Source organism: Sylvia atricapilla, chromosome 8, assembly GCF_009819655.1.
Source record: "Sylvia atricapilla isolate bSylAtr1 chromosome 8, bSylAtr1.pri, whole genome shotgun sequence".
Taxonomy (NCBI): domain Eukaryota; kingdom Metazoa; phylum Chordata; class Aves; order Passeriformes; family Sylviidae; genus Sylvia; species Sylvia atricapilla.
This window is the reverse complement of record NC_089147.1, coordinates 11,300,179-11,322,103: the sequence shown is the minus strand read 5'-3', so window position 1 is coordinate 11,322,103 and position 21,925 is coordinate 11,300,179.

Genomic DNA, 21,925 nt, shown 5'->3' with positions numbered 1-21,925 from the left:
CATGCCAGCTGAGGACATGCTTTAACCTGTGTATTTTCTGCAAAAGCAGAAGAGCTACATCAATTTACAACATCCAAAAATCTGCCTCTTTTGCCAGGTTGTCCCTCACAATGACCTACAGCAGGATTTTCAGCATTGCTAGCTCACAGTTTTATTGTGAACCTTGTTTTCATGACTGTCTTCTGCATAGAATTTAATGGTTTGATTTTTTTTTTTTACTTTATGAGGTCACTCTTTCAAAAAATGATTCACCTTAGCAGCAGGGAAAATTTGACTGCTAAGGGCCCCAAACTAGTGATTCAGTGGTGTCAGTATACTCAGTGCTGACATTAGAAATCTGGGATTATCCAACAACCGGACACTCCAATGGTAGCCCAAGCCTCAGTGTCTGACAGTCCCAAAGGCACCAGCATATTCTGGAGCGCAGGAGCAAGGTCTCCATGGAGAAATCCCCCCAGAGAGCCAATCCTTTAACTAAGTAGCTGAGAATTGCCACCCATAATAAGAAGAAAAGTACATTTATTATACTCCTCCCTTTCAACTTTCTCATTTTGCTGCTGCTTTATCAGCTACCAGAAAATGCCCTTTCTATCAGCATATTACTGCAGAGACATTGTGTAAAGTGCTGGGAACAGACCGAGCATAGCTTAGAGCTTATTACTGATGGACTTAACCAATTAATAAGCATGCTTTTTCTGCTCTCTGAAAGCCAGAATGGAAATATTTTGGGCTCCAATTCGTCTTGCTCATGATGTATTTCTTCTTCACTTTTGCTTTGTGGGGTCTCTGATTCATGGCTGCTTTATACAATGTTAGCATATACACTAATTAAAAAGGATTTATCAGGTTGAGCTCATGATGACTGAAGGATCCTTTCTCCCTTGGCAAGGTTTGAATATTTGACTAGCTCATTAATGCTTCTGCTTTTTCTCTTTGTAAGAGGAGACTGAAAAATGAAAGAAGGGATTTGCTGTGCAGCTTTGGATGAAAGGTTGGTTCATTTATTTTTAAAGCTGTCTAAAGGGGTTAAGCCCTACTCTGATTTACACCAAAGGGCAACTTATAACCCCTCAGCAAAATAATTACTCTTTTACATTGACACACACCATTTATTTGCAGGATTTCTTCAATGTAAACAAGAAAAAAAATTATGTGAGTTTTTTTTCTTTAGAGGGCGTAAAATTGTCAAAGCTCTTCTGAATCTGTGTAAATCAGGAGTTACCTTAGTTGACCTGTTTTTTATATTTCAGACCATCAGAGCCTTCAAATTACAGGAAAATATCCTTATTTATGCCACTTGGGGATTTGACCCTTGAGTTAAAAAGAAAAGTCCAGGACTTGACTCTTATTCTGCCACTATTCACACACCCCTCCAAGCAGAATTACTCCAAAATTACCTTGCCACAGGTGACATCTCTGCATCTTCAGAAACGGAGTGTCCGCATAAGAATTTTAAGTTTCAAAGTAATTTAATATATCCAAAAATATACACACATATTTTAAAACTGCCTCCTATCAGTGCTAACCTTTGATGTTTGGCTGGATTAGTATCTCACGAAGATTGTAACCCTGAGAGTTTCAAGTGCCCACTATGTCTTCCTTTTTTATTCTTTCCAAAGTACTTGAAAGATCCCACTGAGTCAATTACACACAGTATCTCTTAATAATGTCCTCTTCCTGGCACATCATTGTTTTCCTTTATGTTTATTTCAAAAGGTTAAATTAAATAGGAGAGTAGAGATAAATCCACATTATGAATTATAAAAAGTTACCACATGCTCCTGAGAATGCCTTGAATTTTGATGGGGAGGATTTAGTGAAGTGCCCTGGGGAAGTCAGTGCCACAGAAAGCCAGGGTTGTTTAAGTCAAAGGAAAGCTGGGTGCATGAACTTTGCTGTTTACAAGTTTATTTTTTCCTGCACTAGGAGTCTAGTGCCAAACACCCCCTTGCTTGCTGACTCTGACAGTTCCTTTTGCCTGAAAATCCCTGCACAACATAAGAGATTAAGTGGATGCCAGAGAAAGTGGAGCAAGTCCCAATGGTTGGGAATCTTCAGGAAAAGACTATTTTGACACTATCCAGGGCTGATTTAGGTGCTGACCCTCCTTTCAGCACGCTGATCCTTGGTAAAAAACCTCCAACTCTGTATTTATCTGGAATGTTCCCACAGGATGGAGTTGCTTTGTGTGGGGGAGAGAGTTTCTGCTTCATGAGAATAGCAACAGTGGGAATCTGAATGCTACAACTGAGTGCCGTAACCTTTCCTGGTGCTGCACACCTTTGGAATGAAAACTCAGCAAACTCCAGACTGTGTGACTTTGAGCTCTATCTTCACTGTGGACTATGAAACACTGGCCACATCTCTCATATCAGAGTTGCATCTCATAATGAGTGAAATATTATTCATGTTGCCGTTGAGTGAGTACATAAAGCACCTTATGAGCCTTTCAAATATAAAAGGTGATATAAAAGGAAATAGTAATATGCCCACATAAATATTAAGGGAAAACTGACACTTCCCTTTTATAAAAGCAATATCCATCCCTGACTTAATATTTTCTAGAATGTATTGAAAGATAAAATCTGCATGTCCACATTTTATGGCTACATTCTCGTCTACAGAATTTCACTAGGAGTTTGCTCACCCTTCTCATTTCCTCCTCTCCTCCCCAGTAAATCACTAAGAGCAGTATGGCTTGTAAACCTGTTGAGTACAGGACTCCCTGAAATGCTTGTCAAAAAAGGTCAGGAAAGAGAGGTTTGTTCTGAGAAGCAAGTGATGAGAAACGAAAGGAAAAACCTCAGCTTTTTATGCTGCAAATAGAAGAAGATAGTGCTGAATCTTAGAAGCAGGCAGCAGCATTAAATGTCAAGCATAGTGTGTAATAAACTCTATCTACAGGAGTATGAGGAGTAGCCAGCATGTTACACAGGTCATCATTCCTTCCTTGTTCTCTTTTCAGTTTTCCCATTGCACATGGCCACCTGAAACCAAGTAGTGAAGTCCGTAGGGGAAAAATAAAAAAAAAAAAAATCCAAAGCAGGGCTTTACCTGTGATGGTGATAAAGCCTATTTGCCATCTACTCCAAACTGTTGTATTGCCTAACATAAATTGGTTTTGCCTGTCACTTCAGAAGTCTCTACTGAAATTGGAACAAAATGGTTCTCTGGCCTCACTTTCATCCTCAGTGACACTTCATTTGAATTATAGCACTTCTATTTCCAGCTTTCTTTCTTGTCAGTACTGTATCATGAGGAAGATACCTATAATAGGGAATGGGATATGGGGTTATAGCACTTAGTTGTAAGTATTTACACCAAGAGGTTTTGATTTCCATATCTGAATTAAGGTTTAAATCAAATTATCTAGTTTGAAGACTTGTGGAGGATGAAGAACCAGTCAAGGCAGGGATAGATGACCTGAATCAGCCATTATTCAAGACTATATCTTTCCCTAGTGACATATCCAGCACAGCAGAGATGCATAGAATGAAGTTACCCCTGCTTCTGCTGATTTTGGATAGGGCAGGTGGGAAAAGCAGAGGGAGCAGAGTCCCAGCCACCTCTAGCTGAGCTGCTGCATGACCATCCTGTAATTGCTGTGCAAACCACTACCCTTCAACAGGGACAGTGCAGGTGCAGGAGTTGAGCACTCAGCTGTACCCTGTGCCTGGAGGAGCTCGTTCCCTTTAGCTTTGGGTCTGCTCTGCCACCCTGGGCTGAGCACAGCTCAGAGGCCCTGAGAGAGGAATGCCACGTCCAACTCTGGAAGAAGAAACAATGTGGGAAGGACCTACCAAAATTAAACTTGCAGGACGTCCTGTCTTAGTGTTTCTCAAAAACCTAGCCAAAGCCTCACTTGTGGGAATGAGCAAGCCAGGGCTAAGTTGCTTCTGCCACAAGGCAGGAGTGAGGAGCTGAATATGCTGCTGCTGCATCCATAAGGATGGTCACTGGTATTTTGAAGGAAAAAATGCCTGCCTTTTTCTATGCTTCTTCCTCACAAGGGAAGACTATCAGCACAACTCAACTTTCCCCTTGGTACCTCTAACCTGGGCTGCAGGGTTTTAATGTATGCAGAAGGGGGAATAGCCATTTTTTTTAATCTCAGTTTTCTGCTACACCAGGACACTACCTGCTTTGCTTGAGGCTGGAGCTGTCTCTGGAGCAGTCCCTCCAGTGATACCAATAAAGCAGAATGTCACAGTTTCCTGTGGCTTTGCATATTAACAAGCCTATAATGGCTCCTAAATGATCCTTCTCTTCTCATCCCCTGGGAACTCTTCCTTTGCAAGATTATTTTATTTACATGTGCAGTGAAAGTCAGGTCAGGCAGTCATTTCAGAGAACTTTGTGAATTTATTGGATTTTTCAAAACCAGCTATAGTTTACAAATTTTTCTCCCTTGGAGTCAATTATATTTTAGGTTGGTGTTTTGTTTGGTTTTAATATTTTTTGTTAAATGGCATCCTGCTTCTTTAAATGAATACTGAGTCCTCCAGGCCTTTAATTCTAAGTTGTGTAACTGTTGATTTCTGTAGAATAGCTCATCACAAAACATATATATTCAATCCATCTACTTTACATTACACTACTTCTTGCCCCACTGGTGCTGTTCTCTCATTTGTTTTCTGTGCTGACTGATTATTATTTATATCAGGCCAAGAATTTCCTGCAATGACTATTGCCCTTTAAAAATCCCCATTTTACAGTTCCCTAATTGCCCTTTAAAAAAAGCGATTATTAAGCAGCAAAATGGTCATAAAAAGACTTGGCAATCCTAACAAAATCTGATCTATATAAACTGTAATAGAAAGTCATGATAATTTCACACAATTCTATTCAGATATTTCTGGATTGGAACATTTTGATTTTAAAATTACTTAATTGATTGATTTTAATTTTATTGCCTGTTATAGATTTTTAAAGAAATAATTTGGAACATAAAATTTAATGTTTAGTTAGATTTTTTTTTTTTACCAGACCTTTACTTCAAAAAAAGCTGGTGCTTTTTTCTTTCAGTATGTGTGTGTGTTTGTGCGTGTCTGGTTTTTTTGGTCTTATTATACTCTCCTCTCACAAAAGACCCATCATAAAGCAATTATGACAAAAATGTTATTCACATTTCTGACCAGTTTCAAAGAAAGTAGCAATAAGAACAGATTCTGTAAATGGTTTGAATTTTATGTGCCATTCCAATACTGCATGACTGCCCCACCTCTTCTTTCTCTCCAACAACAAAATAAAGCCACATTGGTCCTTAAAAAATAAAGAACCATGCCTAATAAGTTATACCAAACACCCTCAAAGACAGAATCTTTTCTAGTGCCCTGTAGTGATTCCTTTCCTCTTCCTCTATACCCCTGTAATAACTTACTGACTTCCTGAGTTCCTAATCTTTCTAAACTTGGCCAGATTCAGGAGGATATCCTGAGTGAGAGAGACTTGACCCAGAACAATCCTGATACACTTCTGCCATATGGTAAGAAAATCTTTCAGACTTTTCTTAGGTTTGATGAAAACTAAGCAATTCCCAACTAAGGTCCAATATTTGGAGGATCCTGGAAAGATGTTGTCCACTCTTCTCTGCATTTAAACTACATTATTTCCCCTGGTCCACCTGAAGCAATGGGTTCATCTGTGAAGTTCAAATGAAGCTGAAGTCAGACATCACAAATATTTCTACAGAGAGGATGAAAGCCCAGTTAAGGCAACTTTCACCATCAATATTCTCATGGGGATTGTCCTCTGAGGTTTGGAAGAAGAAACTCAAAGAGAACAAAGAGCTGATCCTTTCAGAATTTCTTGATATTCATGAGTTACTGACAGTGAATTAATATTAACTGTGAGTAAAAGCTTGAAAATGAACTTTAAAAGCTTCAAATTGGCCCTGTTTATGCCTAATGATCATTTTCAAAGTAACAGGTGGCTGATTGAGATCTTCAGCTGTCTTAAAAGGTGATAAATTATGTTAGTTCTTCTGCAGGTGCTGTTGAATTCCCATATTATCCTCAAAAAACATGTCTTTTCCTGTTAGCTAATATTTCATAGGGTGTCAGAACATTTATAAAACTGTCATATTGCTGAGTGGCAAATAACTGAGAATGTAAAAACCATTAAAAGTGAAAGATGATGTCCTCAAACGATTAAATTAAAAGATCGAGTAACCACAGAAATTATTGTTTACCAAAATTCCTGGTGAACAGAACCAGAGTTCTGTTCTTCCTAATCCAATTTGTCTTTTATCACACACTATTTATTCATGTCCATTTTTTTTTCCTAAGTGATTCTCCCCGGTTCATCACTCTACAAATGAGATCCTCTTCTTCTGAGTCATTTTGTCCTGCTGCTTTATAAAGTAAAGGCAAACCTCTAACCAAACCTGTATGAATCATTGCCTTTCCTGATTTAAGATTCTTCAGAATTCTTCTTTGAGGAGGCCTATAAGTGAAAATCACACGGAGACTATTATATGAAATGATTAGGGAAGACATAAGATCAGTGAGTGACTTAGATATTATTCAAGGGATTATTCAAGGAAAAAGCATCTACCAGGAAACAAATAAATGCCTGACAATTGGTGATGTGATCAGAGAAAAACACTGTCACTTTACAGTTGAGAAGAAATCTGAAGTCATTGATTCTATTCATTTTGCACTTCATAGAACTATTACAGCTTGTTGGGATCAATAGTAACAACTAATATACTACCAGTCACAACTGTTATTCCAAGAAGCCATTCATCAAAGGCAATCATGTTTTTTCTTCAGAAGTCCATGCATTAAGTAGAAAAACATCTGAAGTGAAAGTAAAACCCTGTGCCAAAATTCAGCAAAGTTATTACACCACCGCAGCTATGGACATAAAAATAGAGTTCCAGTACTGAGCCCACTAACCAGCTCTCAGTTGAGATAATTCTGCCTGGAAAGATATTTAGGTCTTCAAAGGATTTCCAGATCTGCAGAATCTATCCCCTCCATAATTTCTACAAATTTTTACTCAGTTTCAGTGTTCAAAATCTTTACCTTGCCTCTCATTTAGACATACTCAACTTGAAACTGCCAGCTCTCAGTTCTGATTAGAGTTTTTTGACTGACTCAGAGAGTCCTTTAGGATCTGGTATTTTCTCCCCACCAAAGTACTTACATAAACAATCAACGCAGTGACCTCCCAACTTGGGGTGCGCATTTAAAAGTTTTACTGCTTAATTATTGGAGACAAGCAGCCAGGGATTTCATTGACTCAGGCAACCTTGTCGTGGATCAGAGGCAGTGGTAGCACAGCTGAAAATAGAAGCAATCCTTCTGGGCTCTGCTTACGTGCACTGATCATAAGCTATCTGCCAGATAATATTCACACTTTGCCGGTGTACACAATCATGAGCACATTGCTCGAGACATAATATGTTGTGCCACTAATGGAAGGTAGTTCCAGTGGGATGGGGAATCCAACCAAGAGGAAACTTAAAGAGAAGTTTGGCAGTTCTGTATTGAACTCCTCCTCTGCAACAGATTTTTGATCTGATCTCAGGTGAATCCCTTAAATTTGCTGTGTTCCACCTAAAAATACAGCCCTGACAATAGGGTGGGGGGAGAAGAGTGTGGCACTCCAATTCACCCTGCTGTAACAGGAATACAGGGCAACCTTCAGTGTCAGTGACAGGAAATAACCTTTTTCATCCAAATTCATGTTACCTGGTGGCATCAAACATGACCCAACCTGAGCATTTGCACCATGAAATCCGGGTTTCTGAAAGTGCAGAGGTATGAAACTCCATCTTTAATTAAAAATAAGCATTTCAATCCTTGTAAAGAACATGTGAACCATGACAGCTTAAAACACAAAGCAATATTAATAAATAAAGTTTTATAGTTTTATCTGCTTTTTTTGCCTTTCAATCATTTTTTGGTGGATATAGCTGATTATAACAAATCCCCAAGGTAAACATATAAGCCATGATTAGTTTCAATCTCCTGCTACTGTTGAGGGTTTGCTCTGAGGGAGGACATGCAATGGCATATCAAACTAGAGAGTTTCAAGTTCCTTTTCTGTGTGATGTTAATATTAAAATGTTTCTTCTTTGCTCAAATTCCATTGACTTCTGGTCTATGTCAGATTTTCTAGCCAATTTTTTCAGAGTTGGTTTCTTCTATTCATTATCTCTGAACTTAGATAGCCTTACTTTCATATTTATGCAGAGGGCAGTTGGTTTTGAAAATGCAAATTAATGAACATACAAAAAGAAGACCCTGTATTTTAAAAAAAATATATCCTAATTGTACAGGAAAGTATCTATTTTGAGGAGCTCAGTCTGAGATACTGAAAGAGGCAAGGGTTTTGTATGGCTTGTTTGCTTTTTTTAGGAGTAGCCAACAGTGAAAAATAAGCTTCTAAGGCACTAAAGCTCAGACTAGGAAAAAAAAAAAGTATTTTTCAGCTACATAAATGCTTTATTTAAAATTATATATTTATTTTTCTGTCCAGATTAAGCTTTTGAATATCGTATGCTTTTCTAGTTTAACAAACCCAATGTTGCATTATGTAACTACACAAATGTGTCTATTTAATGGACAAGATTTATTTCAAATAATGGCTTCCTGGGGAAAAACAGCTTTAAACAAACCCTGGTGCAGCAGCTGCTTCTAAATTCCAGCTGAATTGTGTCTTACACTCCACAGCACTGTGTGACCAGGCGTGAAGCAGTGACGGCCTTCTCCAGCCAGAGCTGGGCACTTTATCCACTGCCTTCACAGACATTTGTATATCCAAGATGACATTAAAGGAAAAAATATCAAGTAACAGCTTCCCCATCCCTTGCCTGGGTCATGGTTATGTCTTTCCCACCCGTAGGCAGATCAGTGTCACTTTTTTTAGGAGGATTTCACTACTCCCCTGGTACCACTTCTGGCCCTTGCCACACATGGATCGTGGCTCCAGCCCTCTGGATGTGTTCCTATCAGAGCTGTGCATGCACACACATGTGTGTGCACTTGGAAATTAGTCATGTTAGATAAGAATTAAGAAGCACACCAGGTACCAGATCAGCTAATTATCTTAAAAGAACCACGAAGAAATCTCGTTGGAGCAGGGCATCCTGCCAGCTGTGTCCCAGCATGGGCCAATAGCTCTCTGCTGGGGAGCATCAAGGCCTTTTCTTTGGAGGACTGGAAAGCACTTTAAAAATGATAATTAGATGCAAATCAAATATATCCCTAGGAGCAGCCAGATATTAACATCCCTGCTCTGAGTAAGAAGAACCAAAATTCCTCTGTAAACTTGAAACTGGCCATATAGAAGGCAGAAGCAAGAATGGCCCCATGGCAGGATACTCTAACTAGGGAAGGTATAACTGAAGGTGTTTGATGTTCTCAAAGTGAAATACACACACCCTGAAAGCAGCTGGGAGCTGACCCCTCTTTGCAGAAGAAGGGGACTCGGCTGCACTGCCTGAGGAGCACAGCCCCAGTGTCACACGGCTGTGCAAACCTCTGAGGTGGTACATTGTCACATCTGAGACAGGAAGGAAAAAGATTCTCTACCTACTAACGCTCTCCACCAGATATCTGATAATTCAGATAGCTGCAGGAAGGTAAACGTGTTTCAAATACAAAACCGAGGTTTTGTGCCATGGGGGCAAGTGGACAGTCCTTACCTTTGCCTGCAGAGACAGGGCAGCACACAGCAGAGCCAGGAGCAGGAGCTGCTATTTCCTACACCAGTGCTCCTAGGAAAGGCACGTGCTGCTTGCAAGTACACAGTAAAGTAAGGTTTTACAATAATAACTCTAGAGTTTGAAGTGGTCATTGGGTCAAAGAGGTAACAGCAAACACCATTTTCCTCCTAATGATTGTCTCAGGGCACTTGTAGGTGTTTGTAACAGAGTAATTCATCCTAAAAATTTTTGTACACACGTTATTTTTCTGGTTCAGAAATAGAAAATGTTTGACTTTTTGATTTAAAAGCACCTGCTCTCACACTGGTCGTGACAGTCTTGTTAGTTGTACGTGAACTCTGAGATTTCCAGGTCTAGAGCAGACCATGGGGTGAACCTGCCCCATGCTGCAAACAGACATTCATTAGAGATGAACAGCAGCTCACCTGAAATAGAGCATTGCTGTTTGTGGTCTTCTCTGATATCATTTCCCTTCATTCTCTGATCAAACAGATGAAGACACTTTGTTTTAGAGAAACACTTAAAGAGGAAAAAAAAAAAAAACAGAGAACATTTAAATACTGCTTCTTGCTGTGGTCAGAAAATTGTGGTAAGTTGCAACTTTGTAACTCTAGTTGCCTCCATATCTTCTTGCACAAGCATTTCTGTTTTCTCAGAGCAGTACTAATAGGAAAGATTGAAAAGCAGTAACTTTTTTTACACGGAGTGCTTGTCATTTCAAATGATGCTCCAGTATGGAACCGGGAGAAGTATTAGCCATTAATTAATTCAGATATACTCCTTATTATTCCCCTGTGAAAGTATATTTTTTTTCTTTTTTTATTGTAGTAAGGAGAAGGGACAGAGACAAGGTGTGCATTTTTCTCCCAAAATACTTCCAATTCCTTTGCCATCTTTCATCTATTGAAAGCAGAAGAAAAGAGATGGAGAATAGGCAAAGAACACACTCAGGAAAAGAAAGGAAGAGTTCTTTGAAAGTTTTCACTCTAGGGAAAAAGGCTGCTTTGGGGAGGGGCAAGAAGCTCTAAAAATGTTAAATGAGTACTTGAAAATTTGACATTTCAGTCTTTGATGTCTATTGCTGTAGGGTAAACATTCGATAGATAATGCATTGGAAGCTTTTGTCAAACATAAATCTTAGATTAATAAGATGTAAAGGTCATATATAGATTTACATAGAAGCATTAGAGACTATTGAAATGGTGATTATTTGAATTTTTGGATTTATTAGTACTGTGACCTACACATGATAAAGTAGGCCCACAGGTTTATTATCAGTCTTTAACTGTAAAAATATTATAACTTGCTTAGTGAAGGTGGGGGTCAGAGTTAAGGCAGATCATAGGATATTAAGTTAAGAAAACAATCATTGTGGGGTCAAGAAGACAGAAAGATCTTTCCAGACTGAAATTGTATAAAAAGAGGCAGAATGAGAAACTAAGTAAATGAAAAATAAATGAAAAAGATTTTGTAGAATCCAGTGGGGAAAACCTGAGGAAAAGAATTATGAGCGCAGGGATGTGAGCCCTTCTGCTTCTGAGTTCAACCATTGCTTTGCTTGGTGACCAAACCCTGTACATTCTCCAAAAATTGAGTTTGCAGCTGGTTAGCCTCAAAAATGTGATTATCAGCAATGGGAAAGCATTAAGAAAGGGCTACATGTAATGAATAGAAGGAAACACTTCCAGATGGTGAAATTAATTAGAAAGTGAAGCATGCACATGGGGAATTTCTAAGAGTCTCACAGCAAAGGTCACTGAGCACAGGACTGAACCAAGCATGGCAGATATCTGCTGAGGGATTTTTCATGGCCAGCTGTGGTTCACTCTGTTACTCATGAAGAACCATTTTTTTCTTTGGGGGGTGAAAATCTCTGCAGAGTTTATATCAATAGTCTATTTCTACCAACATTAATCGAGGTCCCTGAAGAACTCATTTCTTTAAGGAACATGTAGGAAGTTTAAATCTTTTATTCACCACAGCTGCTACACAAACATAGGCTTAATCCAGACCAGTTAAGGACTTGACTGCTTGACATGGATAGCATGATTTCAATCGCCAGTCACAAGTTTCCTGAAACATGAGGAGACTTCAGTTGTTGGTCTCCCGAAGATCAGCAAGACTCTTTGAATTACCCTGTAGCAGAGTCTGGCTCGATTGCAGTCTCACCTGGGCTGTGAACACAGAACACAATTTATTCATAAATTTTGCCTGGCACACACATATGTAGCATGTGAGAAGCACCTGAGCAAGGCAAGGTGCCATAGCAGGCATACAGTTCTTTCCTCATCCTGCAATTAAGCTGACAATAAGCCCCAGGCCAACTCTGCCTCATGTCAGATGGATACCCAAAGCCTTCTGAAAGCAAATGATGCTGCACTAATGCACTGCATAATTTACTTTCCTAGGGGTGGAATGGGGATTTGCAACAGCCAAGAATGTTCATGGATTAAGAAGATATCCATCCCTTTAAGTGCTCTGTGTTTACAGGGACTTCTGGGAATGCTTCTGAAGTACAGTGATTTCCTGCATTTTTTTCCTGCACAAGTAATGTCTTACTCACCACAAAATAAATGAACTACACCATGAACTTAAAGTGAAGAGTAAATATTTCTCCACAACCAGAAACAGATTTTGGGGGAGAATCTAATGATCCTAGGAGAAAAAATCAATCATTTCAATTTAGTTTCAACATGCACCACTTTTATTGTATATTGATTTTCTACCTTCACAATCAGTTTCACACCAGAGAGTGAGATAGGATGGTGACCCACCTCCCTGCTTTACCACTATCAGCTTTTACAAAAATCCATGCTCTGCCACCTCACTGGAACAAATGTTACATATGCATGGTTGCTAGAGAAACTTTGAAAGTGAAAAAAAGAAAAAAACAACTTCGTGGTCAATGTTTTAGGACCAAAGACCAAGTGTAAGGCAGAAAAGAGAATTTTAAGCAACGTGGTGTCAGCACCAGAAGGGTGCAAGGGTGCTTCTTGAAAGCCAATCTGACTGCTATTGATCTGTGTCTAGAACTGAGAAGTCAAAGCTAAAAGGTGATAATAGGAATTGTGGAGGGTACCTGTAGTTACCTGGAAAAAATAAAATTTGGTTCTAATGCCCATAGCAAAAGCCAAGGGATAACTCTCCTGGTTTTAATCAAGTTCTAGAAATAACACAAACCAGTTCAACGAAGTTGGTTCTATTACCAGCTATCAATAAGTTCTCTTTAGCTGCAGTGAACAGATATATGATTGGACCAGATTTTCTTTATATTTTTCATCCTTTATACACCTTTTTTTTTAATGAACTGATCTGTTTTTCACTGGTTGAGTAGATTAAAAATGCTGCAACTTGGCCTGAGGACACAGGCCCTGAATGCACAATTCCTAAGCCGCTAATCAAACTACATTCATAACAGCTTGACAAATTTTAAAGGTACTTTTGAGGGGTAACTACAGGACGAATAACAATCCAACAAAAAACCCAGTGAATCTGTGCTGCACTCTGCAGGACTTGGCTACAAGATGTCACACCGAAGATCAGATAATCCATTCAAAATTTATTGCCATTTAATACAGTGAAAGGTTTCCCTCACCCATTCAATAAAACTGCCAAATTAATGGTCACACGTAAGGCTTTAACAAAGATTTACTTTATGCTCTTGGTAAACTTTCTCACAGTATTGCTAAGCTCAGTGCTTTCTTCCTATATGATCCTGACAGAGGTTACTCCTATTTCTAAGAGATGTGTGCCTTGTAAATCTCATAAAAAGGGTCTGCTGAAAATCTCCAACAAACTTTTTGTAGCCATAACAACAATGCTACCAGGTTAGAATTTCCTGCCATTATTTATGTCCTATTGCAACACCCTTAGAGCACTGAAAATCAGATAAGGAAGAAAAAGAAAATCTGACTAAAAGTACTGATTTTTTGAGACATTTTACTTAAGGGACCAACAGCATGACTGTTGAAAGTGGATGTTGGCAATATTAGCTCCTCCACAGGTGGATGATTAAAGTAAATGTTGTTATAAATAATCTCCATAAAAGAGCATTCCAGGATTAGGAAATTAATGAGAACCAAGATGTGCAGATGTATAATATAACTAATGTCCCAATTCAAGGTAAACTTGATATTTCTGCACTCCTTTCTCAGGATATGAAAATGAAAATTATTCAAGTATGTTAAATTATTGTGAACTTTAAGTATGCTTTTTTTGAAATAATAAAGTGTAGTTGATGATATTTATTTTGTGGACTCTATATGATTGTATACATATTTATTTACACAAATATGTACCTATGAACAAACATCAACTTTGGAGAAGTTGGATGAAAGACCAGACAGTTGGCAGACAGATTTCATGGCTGATGGGAAGACTTTTCCCTGTAGCACTGAATCAGTTGGAGTTTGTTAGAGCATAAACACCCAATCTATTTTCAGGGTGAGTACAAAGACTGGAGGGTGGAAAGAAAACTTGCAGACATGAAAAAATGAAATGAAGTTGACCAAAAGAGAATAAAAGTCTGGAGTAAACTTCCAACTTTCTGTCCCATCAACCATACAAGACACACTTGCCCCAGGCCTCTGGATCTGTTGCTGCAGACTTTGGAAGTGTTACAGCCTGGAGTAAAATCTTTCAGTAGAATGAACATTCACTGAGCAATTCTCTTTCAGGTTTGCCAGCCAGACAGATTTGCTTTCAGCAATGTGTACAGGGATCTCTAACTTACCTGTGATTGTTTCTAGCTCTTCAGCTTCACAGTTTTCCTTTTAGCAGCTGGACTTCTCTCATTTGAATTTCAGCCTAATTAGGCTACAAGATTTTGGCAAGCTCTGTCCATTCCTATTATTGCAAATGGGCCTCATTGTATTGCAGAAGCCTGTCCAAGTCAAAGAAAATTGTATCTGCTGTTTTTTCTTCCCTGGAAATTTTACAGGCTTCTCCATGACCTTAAGTTTGGCTCAGATAGTAGATTGCCCCAAATCTCTTAGCCTGAAATCTGCTGGTCAGCTTTATGCTTCTGGAAGCCTTGTTGAACATCTGGGCAGGAAATGAGCTTGATAATTTTAAAATAGTCACTTTCCAGAGACAAATCAAAATCTGAATGGTTCTAGAGACATTCAGGATAGCTGAAAATTAGAATCCAGGTGGTGATGAATGACCCATAATATTGACCTAGCTGTACCAGCAGCACCTCCTGCAGACTTTTGATCAAGAGCGGACCAAAATTGTCTTTGGACACCACACAATACTGAAGGTGGATATATGCACAGTACAGCAACAGAATGGCATTGGGAAGCCTGTTAGGATGTGTCTGAGATTTCTCACGGGAGAAGGTTTTTTATCAAGTAAAGTCTATTTCTCAAAATAAAGAAATGTTAGTCAATCAAATGAACATCTAAACACTATTATGTGGCCTTTGATAAAACATTTCATTATGGTATATTCAAAACAAGATACTGAGATTTACCCAAAGGAAAACCAGCCAAAAAAATAATGGCTTTGAAATTTACACTAATAGATTTGGATTTTACTCATAATTAAAGAATGAGACTGAGATCCTTTTCAACATGATTGCAACTGTTAGCAAAAGAAATAAAACATCTTTTGCATAATTTATTGCCTTCTATTATTAGTCTTTATTATGTCTGTTTTTTTTTTAAACAATCACCTTGTATTTGCCCAAGCAAGAGTATAATACAGCAAGTCTATAATATTACAGAATGTATGCCTTTCCTTAGTAAAGATTTCATTTTTTTTCCAAATCCTGTGAGTTAACTATAGTAATCTAATCAGCCTGTTGGCCACTTTATCCTATCCAAGATTCTAACACTCCTACCTCTGAAAACCCTGCCTCATTAATCTGCCACATTTGCATATAAGGGAGCCCATCAATACATGCAGCTCAAAATAAGAATCACATTTTCATGACAGATCATTCAGAGCAAGTATTTATGTAGAGTAAGTGAGAATACAGACAAACAACCTCAGAGTACCCAGGAGAGAGGGCTGTTTGGAACAGCTGTAACTTGATTATTAAAAAAATAAAATTTAATGGGTGTAGAAACATAAAACCCACAAAGGCTAGAGTTTCTTTATGCATAAACAAACATTGTAAGCCTTGACGATAATGAATGGCCTTCCATGAATAATCTGTTCTGTTTAACAGGTGGCATTTCATACTCAGACTTCATCAATGGGATAATTTTCTTGTTAAAGAAAATAGATATTATCTTGACAAATAACTGCTGCTTCCATGTGTAACTTAGCCTTAATAGGCTAAACAGCAGGGGGAGAATCCTGGCACTCCTAGTGCAAAGCACATTGAATTGTATGGTGTCTGAGAAAGGCTGCATGGGCTGCATAAAGGAAATTTTCTGATGGGCAGCTTCTTATATGTTCAGATAAGTGTTCAACAGCAGCCTAATCTTGTGATGCAGATGGCCAAGAGCATCCAAGAACACTGCTTTTTAACTGGATGGGACTAGAAAAAAAACCAGGACAAATTTCAAAGACATTTGCTGTATAGCAGCCATCTGTAAATCCAAACTAAAACTCAGAAATGTTTTGTTGACAAACATATTGGAAAAAAGTCCATTTCTTTCCCAGAAAGTTTACTGTCTGCACAGAAAACACTATAATGAAAAGTACTTAGTGCACTTTGCAGGTGTAAGAAATGTTTGCAAAACTGAAGCCAGATCTACTAAATTCTCCTCTTGCCTTAAAACAACAGAACACTCTTTTCTTCCCAACTATACTAGGTGCTGAATTTTGATGGAAATGTTGAATACTATACCTATTTAGACTCAAAAGCTTCACAGAACTGTGTTTAGAGTTCAAATAGTAAGCACTTTAGCCAAAAGAATCACCCATCTACTGGTTTTCAAGTTTCCAATGTCTCCAAACTATTTCGTGAGAGGTCCACTCTTGTGACTACTGATTTATATAAATATTCACAGCTTCTGAAAAAGACTACCAGGAGGAAATATTCCTTTCATTTCACGTTTCTCTGCTGGCTGCTCTCTGACAGGCAATATCATCATGCTTGGAAAGCTCAGTGATCCCCCAAATACCCAGGTAATCCCATGAGCTGTTTGGAATTGGCCACGTGATCCTCCCACACCGGTAGCTGACATTCATAAAGGTCTTGGAAGTCCCTCAGCCAGCACTCCTTGCTCCTGAAGAGTCTCTTCCCCTTTAACACTTCCCTACCATAACACCACCCACCCACCCACCCACCCAGCTCTGCTTACAAGGTCTTTTGCTGCAGAAAAAATCGGAGTGGCAATCCCAACAGTTGCTAATAAAGCAGCTTGGAGGGACTTGCCAGAACAACCAGTTGCTTCTGTTATCCATCACTGAGCTCATTGGCTTTAGCTGATCTTCTGCATTAAAACTGCTGATGAAAAACCAGCACTTGCCAGGGAATAAACATTAGGAAGAAAGCTGAGTGGTTTTATGCCATGTGTTTAAAAATAAGCAGAAACTTGGACAGAAGCATGGATTTGTAACAGACACCACCCAGTCTGCAGATATGGCACGAGTGCATCATGCATGTGCCATAGCAGCAGTTTTGTCATAAGCTGCACTAATTCTCAGAAGAGGAAGATGAAGAAACACCTTTTTTCAAGGGCATTAGGAGAAGTGGTGATTCAACTTGACATAAATAGGTAGAATTAAATCAGAGATTGTTCATTAGTAGAGTGACCATTAGCAGAAATCAATTGCTGCTCAGTCTGCATTTTCACTGCAAACTTGTCTGATTCTAGTAATGGGAAGGAGGCTGAAAACCTAAGTGCTCCTGCTGATTTGAAACACAGAAGTCTAAAGTAATTGAAAATAAACAAATACTGTCATTAGCTGATTGTTGGGGCTTTTTTTCCTAGTTCAAACCTGAAACATTGGTTTTCTAATTTAGCTGGAACTTCAGTGGGAAATTAGGTGGGAAAAGAAAAAGTGAAATCAGAAGATAACATAAGCCTCTTCTTAGTGGAAGCCATTCATGATTTATGATGTCACCAGTGTATCAACTGTAGTCTTCCTTCATAATAAAATTAGATCCAGTTTCCTTGTATTCTACCAAATATTGAAGCTATACCATATTTCAGCAGATATCTTTCAGGTTTTCGACTTGCCCAGAAAATGGTGAAGAAAAAAAAAAAAGCAGAGGGAATTTTTATGAAATTATCAATTTTTAAAATTCATATTGAATAAGTGTGAACTTCTAAAGAGATTAATTTTGCATTCCTTACTATTGATGTAATAAGTGCTTTTTGCATTATCTCTTAGGTAACCCTTCCAGATCAAACAATTCTTGGGAGAAGAAAGGGTTCTATTAAGCAAACTCCTTGCTTCTAAGAAATGTAAAAAGACTGTAAAAGGAAAGCCAGACTTTTACCTTCTTTTCTCCTCTTCACATTGTCAGAAATGAAATTTTGATTACCATGAAAATGACAAACTTTCATACCAGATAAAGTATAATTGTGTGCTTTTATATTTTGGTAGAAAAAAAGGACATAGTAGGTTTTTACACCCACCTAAAAATCGCTTTCTTTCTGTACAGCCACACAAAAATGCATGTGAACACATACAGATTTTTCCTGTTTTTTTTCCTTTAGTCAGAAAAAAGGATGTATCTTCTGCCTCTCACCCAGTTTTGCACATGATCCACCATGACCTGTGCTCTGAGGATGGAGAAAGCCACAACTGCACCACTTGCTTTAGCAGTGTTATGAAAGCAGCTGATATCTGACAGTCCCAAAGGCACAGAGGCACTTCAGCACTCCCAGCAGAGCAGTTCATAACAGCCAACACTCCTCCATCTCCCTTCACTCTAAGAAGACTGCAGATAATCTGTTTGAGCCATCAAATCAATATCTCCTGCTCCTCAGTGCCAGTTCCAAACAGAGTGTGTATGCCCAGCATGGGTATAGGAGGTTATTGCCAGTATCATGCTGGAAAATCTAATTAATTCATCTCTGAGGCCACAATGTAAATTAGGGACTGGCTCTGTTTGACTCTACAGGATGTTCTCACAGCTGTCTCCCCCTTCCCAATCTGTTTCACCTCAGAACAAGAGAAGTGCAAGGGCTAGCCAGGGTGCATGCTGAATTATGCAGTCAAATTCCTTGTACTTAAACTTCTAAAAAAGAAAATAAATCTTAATGTCCTAATTAAACCAGAAACTGCACAGTGCATCTTCCTAAATCTCAACTTCCAGATTGGTCTCTCTTGTGACAGTAAGCATAACTAAGATAGCAAGAAATTTGGTGAAATGATAACTTGCAGCTCATTTAAATCATCTCATCAGGCACTGTTCAGGGAAGTGTCTTGGCATAGCAGACCACAGGAGGCATCCACTAGGACAAAAGAAATACCAGTGTGTATTCCTAATGTGTGCCTGTGGTAGGAAAACAGACTTTAGCTAAATTCTATGATGCCCCATATGTCTTACCTTATACAGAAAAATACAGAAGTCATGGTTTTTATAGAGGTAACAGCCATTTTCAAAGAAAAGAAACGTGAGGTCTTTGTTTCAGAATGAAGTTGAAAGTTTGAAGTCCAAGATAGCAAAATTCCCCAGATTTTTCTCCTGTTTTTTCACACAAAATTATTAAGATATTTTTTCAAAATAATGATGTTTTATTTGTTATTTTTTTGAATTCTACCAGACACAAGAATGAATGTCCTATGTCAGAACATGTTCTGAAACTGAAAAGATCAGGAGAAACATGCTTCTGTTTTTTTAAAATACTTAAATGATATATTTATGTAAAGATTTGCTCCCTATGACTGATATTCTATATGCTGTCTTATTTTGGCTGTTCAAATTTGGTGAAAAGTGGAGACAGAAAGCAAATTGTTCCAACTGAAATAAATAAAATTCTATTCAGAATTTTGATTTTATGGGCATCACTCCCTCCTTCCTAGCACTTCTCCATACTAGGATAAAAAATAACCCAAATTTAAACAGCTTTCTGTCATTTGTATCACACATCACACACTTATGTGTGTTTGCAGCAGATAACACGAGCTGGAAAGTTTGTTGTGTGACGATGGCTTCTGTAATTAGGATGAGAGCGTGAGCTCCATCTCACTGTGCTCAGCAGCTGTAATGAAGCAGTCCTAAAGATCCCTGTCTGCCTTGGTATCCCATCTGAAGATGGCCTCATTCCCAGCTAGCGTCAAGGGAAGAAAGTGAGACCATGAGTTGCACTGTGCAAGGCAACACTTTGCACTTGCAGAAGGGATGTTTGCGCAGTGGTGCTTTGCCCAGATCCAGCTCTTCCTCTTCCCCACATTGGGTCTGTCCTGAGAACCACAGCCTTGAGTAGGCCCCCAGACCACACCTTCACAGAGGCACTAATCTTTCTCTGTTCCAGCATTTCTGCTGCCTGCCACTCAATGCTTTTGGAGGGTTTCTGGAAAAAAAGCCTGATGCTTTGTTGCTGCAGGCTGAATACACTGTTAGAGGGCACCTTCCCTAAACACAACTGTCTCTGGACATGAGATCTTTCTCTGCCATGAAATCTTTGGCACCTGGGTGCTTGGCTTGGCTGTCATGACATCTCCCACACAACAGTGTAGCAGCCATAGGACTGCACGTTAAAGGTATTTGTTACATTTCCTGACTATTTCTTAATAATATATATTATGTGGCATAATAATTGAGTTTCATCTGTCAAATTTCTGTGTATCTGATGAAATGAGACTGCATATAAAAAGGCAGCTTGTAGAGGAAAGAGATTAGAATCAGACTGAATTTCTTGGCTGAATGTAATCCTGAACTGCCGCTGCTCCCCCAACACATGCCTGAGTTACAGAAGCCAACTTCTCACTCTTCTTTCTTAGCTTTCGTAATATCTTTCAAGGTTGTTTTCTCACAAGAGGGCAAAAATCTGAGTTATACTGGTGAAAATAAAGGTGAGGATGCTTTGCATAAAGCATGGGAGCTGGCATAATGGGAGCCAGAATGGGAAATTAGCTGTGAATGCAAAAAACAGAAGAAAAATAGATAGTTTATGATGAAGAAATCACCACAGTTAAGTACTGAAACTCAACATTTAAACAGGGTCACTGCTGTTTTTGATTTTTTAAGAAAAACCTTGGATTTCTTTTTAACCATTGTTTCAAACTCAAAGTGGTTTATTAGAGAGCTACAAACACGCTCTTGGATTTCCAGCCTGTCTGCAGCAATTAACTTGGACAGCAGAGTCAGGGCCAGGACAGGAGTCCCTGGTGACCACCTGAACCCGTCTCTCTTATCCCATTCAGATGTTAACGGGGTGCGCAGGACGCTAATCTGCACTCCCATTTCATGTTAGCAAATCAAAATGCCTTGTGACAACAGCAATACCCCATGGTATTAGTGACTTTCTGAAATGTCTCATTAGATCTTCGTAGCTGTGTAAATTAAACAGGGTCAGGTTTGGCAGAAGCAGACGTGGCTCCCCTGAATGCTGATTGCCTTCAGCTGCAGAAGCAAGGCTGGAATGGAGCATTTTTGAGGCCATTTTGCTCGTTCCAGTGCTGTCTTATCCAGGTCAGAGAGGTACATGCGTGCACTGAACATGTGTTGTGAAAGCGCTGGAGCACAAGTCTGATAAGGTGCACCTGGAGGAGCTGAGGTTGTTTAGCCTAGGGTTGTTTAGAGGTAAAGGAGGCTCAAGGGTGACCTTATCACTCTACAACTCCGTAAAAGGAGGGAGTAGCCAGGTGGAAGTCAGTCTCTTCTCCCAAATAACAAGTGATAGGACCAGATCAAACAGCCTAAAGTTATACCAGGGAACACTTAGAACCAATATTAGGAAAAAATTCTTCACTAAAAGGGTGGTCAGGCTTTGGAGCAGGCTGCCCAGGGAAGTGGTGGAATCACTGTCCCTGGAAGTGCACAAAAGGCATGGGCATGTGACACTTGGGAACATGGTTTAGTGCAGAACCTGGTGATACTGCCTTAATGGTTGGACTTGACAATTTTAGACCTTTTTTCCCAACCTTAAGGATTCTATTTGATTCTATGATTGTAGAAACAGGGAAGAAGTGAAACAGTAAGAAGGTTGACTAGGTTAGAGGCTAGGCCTCTAACACTTTTCCCCCATCCTTTGCAGATATCTGCCATGACCCTTTAAACCAGTCACCTCTTGTTTTCCTGATTTCCTCCAATCAGATTTGTCTTTCTAAAAGCTTTGACAACTCATTTTTCAATGTGTATTCCCCAGTATTTTATTTACCCGTCTACTTAAGTAT